This window comes from Pseudopipra pipra, chromosome 3, assembly GCF_036250125.1.
Source record: "Pseudopipra pipra isolate bDixPip1 chromosome 3, bDixPip1.hap1, whole genome shotgun sequence".
Classification (NCBI taxonomy): domain Eukaryota; kingdom Metazoa; phylum Chordata; class Aves; order Passeriformes; family Pipridae; genus Pseudopipra; species Pseudopipra pipra.
Genome location: NC_087551.1, coordinates 116,871,246 through 116,882,451, shown reverse-complemented (window position 1 = coordinate 116,882,451; position 11,206 = coordinate 116,871,246). Strand labels below are relative to the sequence as shown.

General features: G+C 48.5%; 1 long non-coding RNA gene across 1 annotated transcript; it reads right to left on the bottom strand.

Moving 5' to 3' along the window:
* Positions 1-9,285: 9,285 nt before the first annotated feature.
* LOC135410666 (uncharacterized) lies at positions 9,286-11,132 on the bottom strand. Its single transcript, XR_010428826.1, has 2 exons — positions 10,455-11,132; positions 9,286-9,582 (listed from the first exon to the last, which is right to left on the bottom strand). It is a non-coding gene; the product is annotated as an uncharacterized LOC135410666 (long non-coding RNA).
* Positions 11,133-11,206: the final 74 nt, after the last annotated feature.

The following is an 11,206-nucleotide window of genomic DNA, read 5'->3' as shown; positions in this document are numbered from 1 at the left end:
TTTTAATTTCAGCCTCTGTATCTGCCTCTACTGCTCAGTCCTGGTAACTGAAATAGTTTTATGGTATCAAAAATTTCTTCCTGCATATTTGTAGTCATAATTAACTCCATACATAATTTGCTGTATGAGCTACAGAGGCTTACTAGTCTCAGTCAAAGCAGGTTTTTCTCTTTTTCAATTTTTTTTTAGTTGTTTATTGTTCTTTGCTGGCATTTTATATATCGATTGGTGCATTTTTGGCTTTTTAAATCCAGAGACAGGAACAAGTTGCAGTATTCTGTTGCAGCAGTCTGGTTTATGTAGAATACAATGATAACATTGCTCTGCTCTCAGCAACCTCTTTTTGTCCTCAGCTCCCTCACTACACCACTTATATTCAGTTTTACCCTCTTACGTACATTCTTCAGTTGTTCTGAAATTGCCTCTGGGGACCCATTTCTGTTGTTTCTAGAAACTCAAGTTAACAGGGTTTAAGGACAGCACACGATGAACACATTCTGAAACATTGTGATGTATTTGAAGTGCTGAGGCCTGGACAAGAGGCCCTGGCCCAGAGTTGACCTATAGATGAACCTTCCAACCTAATGTTACATTTAGCCATGTATCTGCTTATCGGCCAAAATTCTGTATAACCTTTAGTAAAATATGTAAGACTACACCTTTGTAAACATCTGTGCTTGTTATTAAGATATATTGGTATTTGCTTATTAGTGAAGATTTGCATCTGTTTGTTAATGAGATATGAAAGTATCCATCTTCCTGTACTTAGAGACTAGTCAAGGCCATGGAAGTAGATAGCTGGCCTCGTTTGACAGCAGAGGGTCCAAATTGACTCCCTTGATTTCTTTTGAGCCCTGGCCAGGCTTTGGCTGAAAACCAAGGAGAGAAGAGAGCCAGATATTTTCTGCCCTGAATAGTGACATAAGCTTGGATGTTTGACAGTCTAAAAGCTGGACCCTCTCCCAGCGCAGACGGAGCCCTCACCTGCGAGTGGCCGCGGTGTGCAGGATTTCCCTTTTCCAGGGAGAGGTGTGTAGGATTTCCCCTTTCCAGGGAGAGGTTCTCTGGTGTGTGGGATTTCCCCTTTCCAGGGAGAGGTTCTCTGGTGTGTGGGATTTCCCTTTTCCAGGGAGAGGTTCTCTGGTGTGTAGGATTTCCCCTTTCCAGGGAGAGGTTCTCTGGTGTGTAGGATTTCCCGTTCCCAGGGAGAGGTTCTCTGGTGTGTAGGATTTCCCGTTCCCGGGGAGAGGTGTGTAGGATTTCCCCTTTCCAGGGAGAGGTTCTCTGGCCCTTGGCTGTGATCAGGGCTCCCCAGTGGGTGATGTGGATTGTGGTGATGTATTAAAGGGTAACTGGTGAGGTATCTTTCTTAATCACTATAGACATTCTGTAGTGATGATTAGGTGCATTGCTAAGCTTGTCTTTTTATAATTCTTTGCTTCTTTTGTAATTCTTTGCTGTGTTGCACCATAGTAAATTTATACATTTATTTTTAAAGTTGGTGTCTGTGTTTCTTGTGCTGACCCTTGTCCCCCAGCAAAACAGTACTTCACAGAGTTACTCTAGCAGATACCTTAATAACTATGTTTTGTAGAGCAACTTTTCCAGAAAGCTTGGTTACATAATCAATCTTTTCATTGCTTTAATTTGTCGTCAGCTTTTTTAATCTGCAGATTTTCTCTGTAATTGTTATATAATTTCATTAACATTCTTCATAAAGATGCCAAATAGCTGCAGACTCTGGGATTCTCTAGGACAAATCCTTATTTACAATTATTTAATAACAAGCATTTAATGTGTTCCAGCGATGTTTGTTAACACGTGGGGCCAAGAACATGGCCTTACAGAAATTTATGATGTCAACAGCTACTTTTACCAACATGGACTTGTAATTAATTAAAAAATAATGTTTACAGAAATCTGTTCTTTGTGAAACCACATTGGTCAGTTCTTACTTATGATGTCCTTTAATCTCAGTTGTTGGTGTGTCTGGGAGATATCAGAGTGATAAGCTGTACTTACACATCACACAGCTTGTAATTTTTAAAATATAGGCACACTGGTTTTGCTTTGGGGTTGTGTTTTTGGTTTGGTGTGGGTTTTGTTTTGGTTTTTTTTGAAGAGGAGAGAGAATATATTGTGGTTTGGGAGTTGTTTGGTTGTTTTGTTTTTTCTTAATCCTCAAGGATTTCCCCATTGTTCCAAGAATTGTTAAAAGTCATTAATAATTCAGTAGTTTTCAGGAAAGTACTTGCTGTCCTTCCCTGCAAGTTGTGCAGTGCTGTAGCTTTAGACATGTTTAAGCTGTTTTAATAATGAATTAATAATAAGAAGAAGAATGTCCAAAAAAATGGAGCTGTTGTGTCAAGAGGAAACTGTGAAATGGGGTGCACCTTATGCAGAGACATCCACTGCAGTTTGTCATTCCTGCCTGCATGGAAAAAAAAGTGTGATGCTGAGTGTGGCACCTGAGGCTGAAATCACTGTACAGCATGCAGTCAGCTCTATCACTGTGTCAGGGGGGGGTTGTCCTGTTTTGTTTGGCATTCTCCTTTGCTGAGGGCACCACACCTGTGCCAGGCAAGCTCCACTTCCCTTGCAATGACATTACATGTAAGTGAGATGTTTCCCTGTGCAGCTGCAGCTGTTTAGGAGCCTGGGATCAGTTCCCAGAGCAGTCTGGTCCTCGGTGCTTGCTCAGTGACCTCCATGGCGAGTGCAGGGTTAATGTCACACTGGGGTGTGTGACTGTAATGCTGATAATGAAACCAGCATTAAGCATTGATGCTATTTCTCGAAGTGTTGCTTGACTCTGAAGGCCCTCTGTCTTCAAAATTAAGTAGGTCAATCTCATAATTAAAATACAGCAGGATTGACAATGAGATTGGGGGTTGGTGATTATATTGGGCAGCTCTGCTGAGACATTAATTAGTACAGTGTCCCTTTTTTATGCGTGTTGTATCAGGTCCAAACCCCCATCTGAATTATGCTCAAAGGTCTTCTAAATCAGAGGCTTTTGTTTTCCAAAGGTGCAGTTGCATTTCAGAAGGAAGTCTCTGCCTTTCTTCAAGCAAGTAACAAAAATCAGGTAGTTATTCTTCAAACATAGCCTGCATTGAGCCACAGAGCCACCATAACCAGAACACAGTTCCAGTGATTGCTTGGAGAGACAGAGCCAAATTAAAGGTTAGGAAAATCACAGCCAGTGCTGTCAGTTTTCCCTCCAGCTCCTCCTCAAGGCCAGGGAGGCTCTTGGTCCTCTGCATGCTTCAGCAGGGGCTGGTCCCCAGATGTGCTGGGGTGGCCAGTAGGGCCTGTCCCTCACTTGCCCTTGGCTGGCCCTGCTCCCTCTGGGGCAGCCACAGCCCAGGGCACTGCCACAGCCAGTCAGTGTTCTCTGCTGGCCTGGGCAAGGACAGGTGGTACCTGTGGTGCCATTTTCCTGGATGGCTGCTTCACTTCATGGAAAGCAGGGACCAGTCCATGCAGCAATAAGGGTTATAGGAAGGAAGATGGCTAATGTGCAAAGGAAGGATGTGAAAGGGAGACAGACTTCATCTGGTTTAAGTACTTGGTAAGCAGGTAAACCTCAAAAGAAGACATTTCCACACATAGAATCATAAAATGGTTTGGGTTGGAAGGGACCTTAAATGTCACCTAGTCCAAGCCCCCACCATGAGCAGAGGCATCTTCTACTAGATCAGGTTGCTCAGAGCCCCATCCAAACTGATCTCGAATGCTTCCATGGATGAGGCGCTCACCACTTCTCTGGGCAGCCTGTGTCTGACCATCCTCATTACAAAAAACTTCTTCCTTTAGTCTAAATTGGCTCTCCTTCCGTTTAAACCATCACCCCTTGTTCTATTGCAGCAGGCCCTACTAAAAAAATCCCTCCCCACTTTTCTTGTAAGCTTCCTTTAGGCACTGGAAGGGGCTCTAAGGTCTCCCCAGAGCCTTCTCTTCTCCAGGCTGAATGACCCCAGCTCTCACAGCCTGTGTCCAGAGCAGAGGGGCTCCAGCCCTCAGAGCATCTCCATGGCCTCCTCTGGACTTGCTCCAGTGGCTCCACATCCTCAGCGTTTCTCTTCATGCTGAGAACCTCAGAGCTGAATATATTCAACTATTTTTTGCCACAGCTGCATTTAGAATTTCTAAAAGATTTTGAGAAGGTCCCAGACCTCTTTAAAAAGTGAGCTTGCCATGCATTAAACAGAATGGTTGTCATGTTGGCAGTTAGATGAAGCATTTGGAGGAGACATCTGGATTTTCAGGGAAGCGAGGCCACTGGGAGAATCCCACAGGGATCCACATTAACACTGGACTGTTCAAAATGTTACCCCCATGATATAGGAAGTAAATGGGCAGGGACTAAGGCCAGGTTTGAGGATTACACTGAGTAGTAAAAATTAAAAGGTAATTACAAAGAAATGCTGAAGCATCTTAAAATACTAAGTGTTTAGGAGGTGGAACAGCAGATGAATTTCAGTAGTATAAAATGAAAGGGCCCTGATAATCTCTGTACATTGCCCTTGCAGCCCTTCAAAGATCGATTGAATTGGTGTTTAAAATGGCGATATCCTGAAAGCCTACAGGAATACTTCATAACTTCTTAGGCTGAAGTGAACTCTTTCCTCTTCAAAACATCTTGCTGTCCTACATCAAACACCATCCTTCAGGATAGACTCCAACCACCCTGGCCCTGGCCCCTGCCTCAGAACTGTTTCTATGCAGAGCAGAGGCAAATCAGGGAGGACACTTCAAGCCTGCTGGCACTGGCTCCAGGCACTGGCTCGGAGCCCACTGCCTGCTGTAGGGACACGTCACATCCCTGACACAAGTGGGTGGCTCAAAGATCCAAAGCCAACCCACAGAGCCTGATAAACCCTGCTCTTTCCAGCCAGGGTGACTGGGTCCCTGCCACCCAACAAGGGAGTCTGGTCTCTGATGTCCCTGGCCAGCTCTCATCACCAGCCACTTTCATGTGAGAGCTACTCTAAGGCAGTGCCTGAGCAGGAGATGGAGGTTCCATGGCACCACTGCCATGCCTGGCACTTGCCGGTGCCTCTCCAGTGCGTGGGCTGCCCAGTCAGTGCCTCATCTCACTGTCCCATGTCCCTGACAGCTCCCTGCCCTAGGCCAGGGAGACACAGGCTTTGCACAGGTTTCCCCTCCCTGCCCGCCCCCCTGGCTCTGCACATGTCCCTGTGAGCACTGCACCTGTCCCTGTGAGCACTGCACCTGTCCCTGTGAGCACTGCACCTGTCCCTGTGAGCACTGCACATGTCCCTGTGAGCACTGCACATGTCCCTGTGAGCACTGCACCTGTCCCTGTGAGCACTGCACATGTCCCTGTGAGCACTGCACAGGTCCCTGTGAGCACTGCACCTGTCCCTGTGAGCACTGCACATGTCCCTGTGAGCACTGCACCTGTCCCTGTGAGCACTGCACCTGTCCCTGTGAGCATTGCACAGGTCCCTGTGAGCACTGCACAGGTCCCTGTGAGCACTGCACATGTCCCTGTGAGCACTGCACATGTCCCTGTGAGCACTGCACAGGTCCCTGTGAGCACTGCACCTGTCCCTGTGAGCACTGCACAGCGGCGCAGGCGGGCTCAGCACTGCCCTGAGCAGAGGTGTGTGGCACAGCCAGGGTGGTTGGCAGCCATGTACTCTCTCCTTTCTCTGGGAACTTCACCTCTGCTCCCAGATTACGGAAACAGCTGCACAATCAGCGCAAGCAAACACAGAGAGCAGATCCCAGCATCAGTGATGCATATGGCAAATTACTTTGGCCCTGTCAGAAGCAATGCCAGGGAGGAGGTGTCAGGGGAAAGGCAGCAAGACAGCCCTCAAGGTGGAGGGAGGAGGCTGGAAACCAAATCAGCATCCCCCAGTCTCACACTGAGAGGAGCAACCAGCCCTGTTCTCCACGTGGGCCAGGCCAACACAGGCTCAAGTCCTACCCCAGACACAGAACAGACCATTGCAGTCTCTGCAGCAGTGATGCTGCATGCTTGGCAGCTGCCAGGCATTTAAAAAGAAGCTGTCAGCACATCCCCCTCGGTTTCATAGTTTCTAGGCTAAACAACCCAGGCTAATTTAGGCTTTCACCATAAGCTGCTTTTCCCAAAACTCCCTCTTAAGGATTCTGTATTGGGTTTGTGTGGCAAGGTTTGGGGGGGGGGAGCAGTTACAGGGATGGCTTCTGTGAGAAGCTTCTAGAAGCGTCCCCACGTCCAAGAGAGCCAATGCCAACCAACCCCAAGATGGACCCACCACTGCAACAGCCAAAGAGAGGAGTGAGGGTATGTAAGAGCAAAACCCTGCAGCCCTGCAGGTCAGTGTAGAAAGAGTGGGAGGAGACGCTCCAAATGCCAGAACAGGGATCCCCCTGCAGTCCCTGTGGCAGCTCATGGTGAGGCAGATGTGCTCCTGCAGCCCATGGGGGGCCAGAGGTAGAAGAGACCCACCTACAGCCCCTGGAGGTCCATGTGGGAGCAGAGACCCACCTTCAGCCCCTGGAGGTCCATGTGGGAGCAGAGACCCACCTTCAGCCCATGGAGGAGACCATGCAAGACCACAGGAAGAATGAGAGGACCCTCCCTCTCAGGAGGAAGGAGTAGCAGAGACAAGGTGTGTTGAATTGACCCCATTCACTGTCCCCTGCACTGCTGAGGGGAGGAGGGAGAGAATTCAGGAGTGAAGTTAAGCCTGGGAAGGAGGGAGGGGTGTTGGGAAGATTTTAAGATTTGGTTTTATTTCTCATTACCCTACTTGATTTGACTGGTAATAAATTAAACTAATTTCCCCAAACTGAGTCTGTTTTGCCCATAACAATAATTGGTGAGTGAGCTCTCCCTGTCCTTATCCCAACCCATGAGCATTTCGTTATATTGTCTCCCCTGCCCAGTTGAGGGGGGAGTGATGGGGCAGCTTTGGTGGGCAGCCAGTGTCCAGCCAGAGTCATCCCAGCACAAATTCCCAGGTGAGTTTTCTCCCTCCCTGAAGGAGGGAGAAAGCCCCTGGCTGGACACCAAACCTCAGAAGAGATACCAGCACTACCAGGTAGAATATCAGGCATCAGAGCCAGACCAGGTTTCTGGCAGGCTGTGTGCCCACTACAGAGGTGTGTGACAGTTCCTTTTGCACGGCAGCTGGTCACTGCAGAGCAGCTTTCACTTTGGAGTGCAGTGTTTGCCCAGTGCTCCTCGTTGTCTTGCTGATGGGGGTTAGCTTTTCTGCCCCACATTCAGTGCTTTGTGCATTTATCTGAGCAATAACAAATAAACTTCTTCCCCAGGGGTGGGCTTTGATATTGCCGCTCAGGAACTTGCATCAGTTGTGTGTTCACTGACCATGACAGTACTGGATATTTTTGCTATTGATAGACCTGTTAGATCCTTTTTCAGCTTCACCAGACTGAAAAGGTAGAGCTTTGCTGCTTTCATGTGGTATAAATGATCTGGGAAAGGGCTGAGTGGTAACACTGTTATCAATACATTGACACACAGGAAACCCACATTTCAAACACCAGATGGTGTCTAGTTGTCCCGTCTTAAAAGGGCATAAAGAAATGATCAGCTGTGAAAGATGACCAGAGTCTGCCCTGTCACAGATGGTGCAGTGCAGATACACAGCAAACTGTTATTAACTGTTTCTTACAATAGAAACTAGGAAGCGCCAGAAGAAATAATTGGGCATCTGGTCTAAATGCAACAGAATAAATTACTTTTCACATTGCACATAATTACATGGCAGAACTCTTGACTTCACAATACCCTGTGATAATAAAAAATATAAATATCAGTTCTTGGGCATACTGAATTCCTCAAATCCAATTTTGCAGCGGATGGTTAAAAAAAATGCCATCACAAAATAAACACAAAAGGAGGATCAGGAACTATTAATGGTTAGTGGATATTAATTATTAGCAGAGTGGCTCTCCACATTTTATAAAGTTCATAAAGTCTCAAAGTGCTCATATCCGCAGCCTGGTCATGGGTCTGAGCCCATTCCTTGGGCAACTGAGGACTTTCCTGTAGCAGCTTTATAGGAAATATCTGTGATTTGCTGTACCTTTGCCCTCCATTATTATTATCTCAGGGAATCAATGAATTAATTCCACCTCCATGGAGGAGAAATAGGATACAGAAGCCAGCACACACACATGGCTGAGTAGATGGGAATGAACCCTAACAAAAACCTTGGATGTTTTCTTCCAGTGAACATGGCAAGAGTTGAGCAGCAGCCACGGCAACCCCAGTGAGAAGACATGGTAGGCAGGCATGGGCCCGGCTGGGAGATGGGCTCTGGCAGCACCGGGGCAGGTCTGGCATGTGCACTCTCCCCAGCCCTCCTTTAGACCAGCCAGCAGCATGTTGAAGGAAAATGCTCACCTGGAAAAGGCCACCTGAGTCACAGCAGCAGCTGCCAGCTGCTTCCATAGGCACAGGCAGGTCACAGCTGGCCATGGGAGGCTCTGCAGCCAGGATTTCAGTGGGGACAGCACCGTCCTGCCACTCTCTAGGGGCAGACACAGGCAGAACTGGACTCGTGCAGACTTGCTGTGTCAGAGAGAGGAATGGAGGACACAGAGATTTGCACATTCCATAAACTTGCTGATTTGGGGGAAATGATTCCAAGAGTGTTGTGTCCTGTGAAGGGAACAGTCACAGAGGTCCAGGACCCAGCTATTGCAGGTCACGTCATGTTAATTCCTTTCATTAATCTGTAAATGCCACCTCATGCTAGTTAAAAGCTGACTAAGGTTTAGATTAGGGACAAAAAATCCACTCATCCTTTGTGGGTTTCATTTAATCAATAACATTCATACACTACACAGTATGGGGCAGATTCTGCACAGGCATATCATCAATCCAAACCTTTCCCAGCTCCAGAGTGCCATGGACATAAACACAGAGGTCAATCCCAGAGGTGCTGGCAGCCCTTGCCAGTGTATTCAGTACTGGGCAGAGGAAGATGACAGCAGGGTGATGTGATGCAGATACAGGAGACTCCTGCATCGTGGTCAGGACATTTCCTTGCTGCCAGCACTTCTCCAAGAACCTCACATTGGCTGGGACTCCAGGGTCCATAGCCCAGGCTGCAGAGGTGAGGATGGGATCTCAAACCCGCTGCTGGATTTCCCCACTGAATTCCAAGTGCAAGGCACCACAAGGCATATAACACAATTTAGATGTTTTAGTTCCTGATTTGTGATTGCAAATTGAATTTTGCCCGGCCAAAACCCCAAACACTCAAATGATAATTAAATGTGTATGGAAAGTTTGCTCTCTCAGTATTTATTATTTATAGATTGAAACCACAAATACAGATGTGTGTCCCCTTCTCCCAAAGCAGACCGTGCTTCTCCCTGTGCACAGTTCCTGGGCTCACAGAGTTGTCCTGAGTGGCATAGCATGTCCTTCCTTGTGTCCAGCACAACTGATCCAGAGTGTGTGAAGTCTGGGAATGCCATTCAGCCAACAGTGGTTACTCAGGGTGGTCAGACAAAATTTCCCAATCACAGCATGATTCTCCTCCTGTCTGAGCAATAGGGCTACAGCCCGAAGCCTGTCCTGTCCTAGGGAAAGGACATAGAAACCAAATTCCTTGCAAGTGGCTTTGGGGGGATGCAGAATAAACTGTCACACAGTGCTAATGCTGTCAAAAAAAATCATTGCCCACTGATACCTAAAATTGACAGTACTGAGCTTTCCAAATAACGTCTTTTAAAAGTTGTCACATCCTCTTTATCTGAGCACTGCTGTGCAGGCCAGAGCAATGCTGGGCAAGCCAGGGATCCTTGGCTGGTAGGCAGGCCATGGAGCAGTTAACCTTAACATCAACAGCTAGCTCTGCATTAACCATGTGGTTATCAGAGCGACCAAGTGAGAATGGGTCTTGCAGAGAAGAGACAACTGGCAATCTGTTCCTGTAAAACCTCTTGTGGTTGCCAGGTCTACTCTTGTCTTTCCTGAAGTTCCCTCTCCAGCATGCAGATAGAGGGAGAAGGAGCCTTCTAACAGGACTCTACTGGGAAAGCAATAGCTGGCTCACCCTGCTCCCCACCACTGTGGACTGCAGCAGCAATTAAGTTCAGCACAGGAAGGAGGCAGGCTCCTGATGCATGAAGAGTGCCTGAAAAGTAGCATTAAACAACCTAGGTGGGGCCATTTTGACCATCCAACCTGCCATGGAACTGCAGAGTTAACATAAGTCCTGCTAGGCTTCAATGTCCACTTGGCTGGAACTTGTCCCTTGCACAAAGACACTGCAGATTAAATCCTTCTCACAACTACCTTGGTCTTCCACAGCTCTCCCCAAAGCACAGACTGATTCTCCTATATCTAGGAAAGACCTCCTGCAGTGACCAGGAAATACTTCTAGGGGCCTCAGTGCACTGAACTATGCATGTATGTGCCCACATCTGCACACATGCAAACACTGATGTACCTTTGCTGTGGGCTGACCTCATCCAGGGCATGGTCTAAACTGCTATTTGGCTCCAGCTGTGCTACCTGACCAGGACAATGCAGGCTGCAGCCAAGGACATCAGCTGGGCAGGGAGGAGCCTCAGGAGCCCCCAAGTCTGCCCAAAGCCACAGCTAGGCTGAGCCACCTTAGCAACCCCTTGGAACCATAGATTCCCACCAAGATTCTCCTTCTTGCAAGTTACCGCTGTGAGGCAATAGAGGATGGTTTGGGTTCATTTTCTTATTTCCCTACCACTTCACTAGCCCAGTGCTGCCTCTCCTGGGAATGGGACACAGCCCATGCCTGTGTCTTCATGTGCGCATGGAGCAGCATCCTGGAGGGGCCAGAGCACCCCCAACTGCAGAGGAGCTGTGGGACTGTGCTGCAGCATCAGCTCCAATGTCGGCAGCTATCAGTGCCCAGCAGTCGTGACACCAGGGAGCCGATGGTGCTCACTAGGTGCGATCATGGCCCCACGGCCCAGGACACGTCTGGGAGCCTCTCGGGCTGGAGAGAGCGGCTTTGGGAACTCCTGGGGGTCCAGCACGGGGAGAGCGGGCGCTGGGAGTCACTGGGGGTGCAGCACGGCGGGGCACCGGGGGGTTCTGGAGAACGACACCGGGAGCGGCGCTGGTGGCTCCGGGGGTCCAGCACGAGGTGCGGGCGGTACCGGCGGTTTGGGGGGCGGCTCGGGGGCGGTGCTGGGGATCTGGGGGTACGGCTCGGGAGCG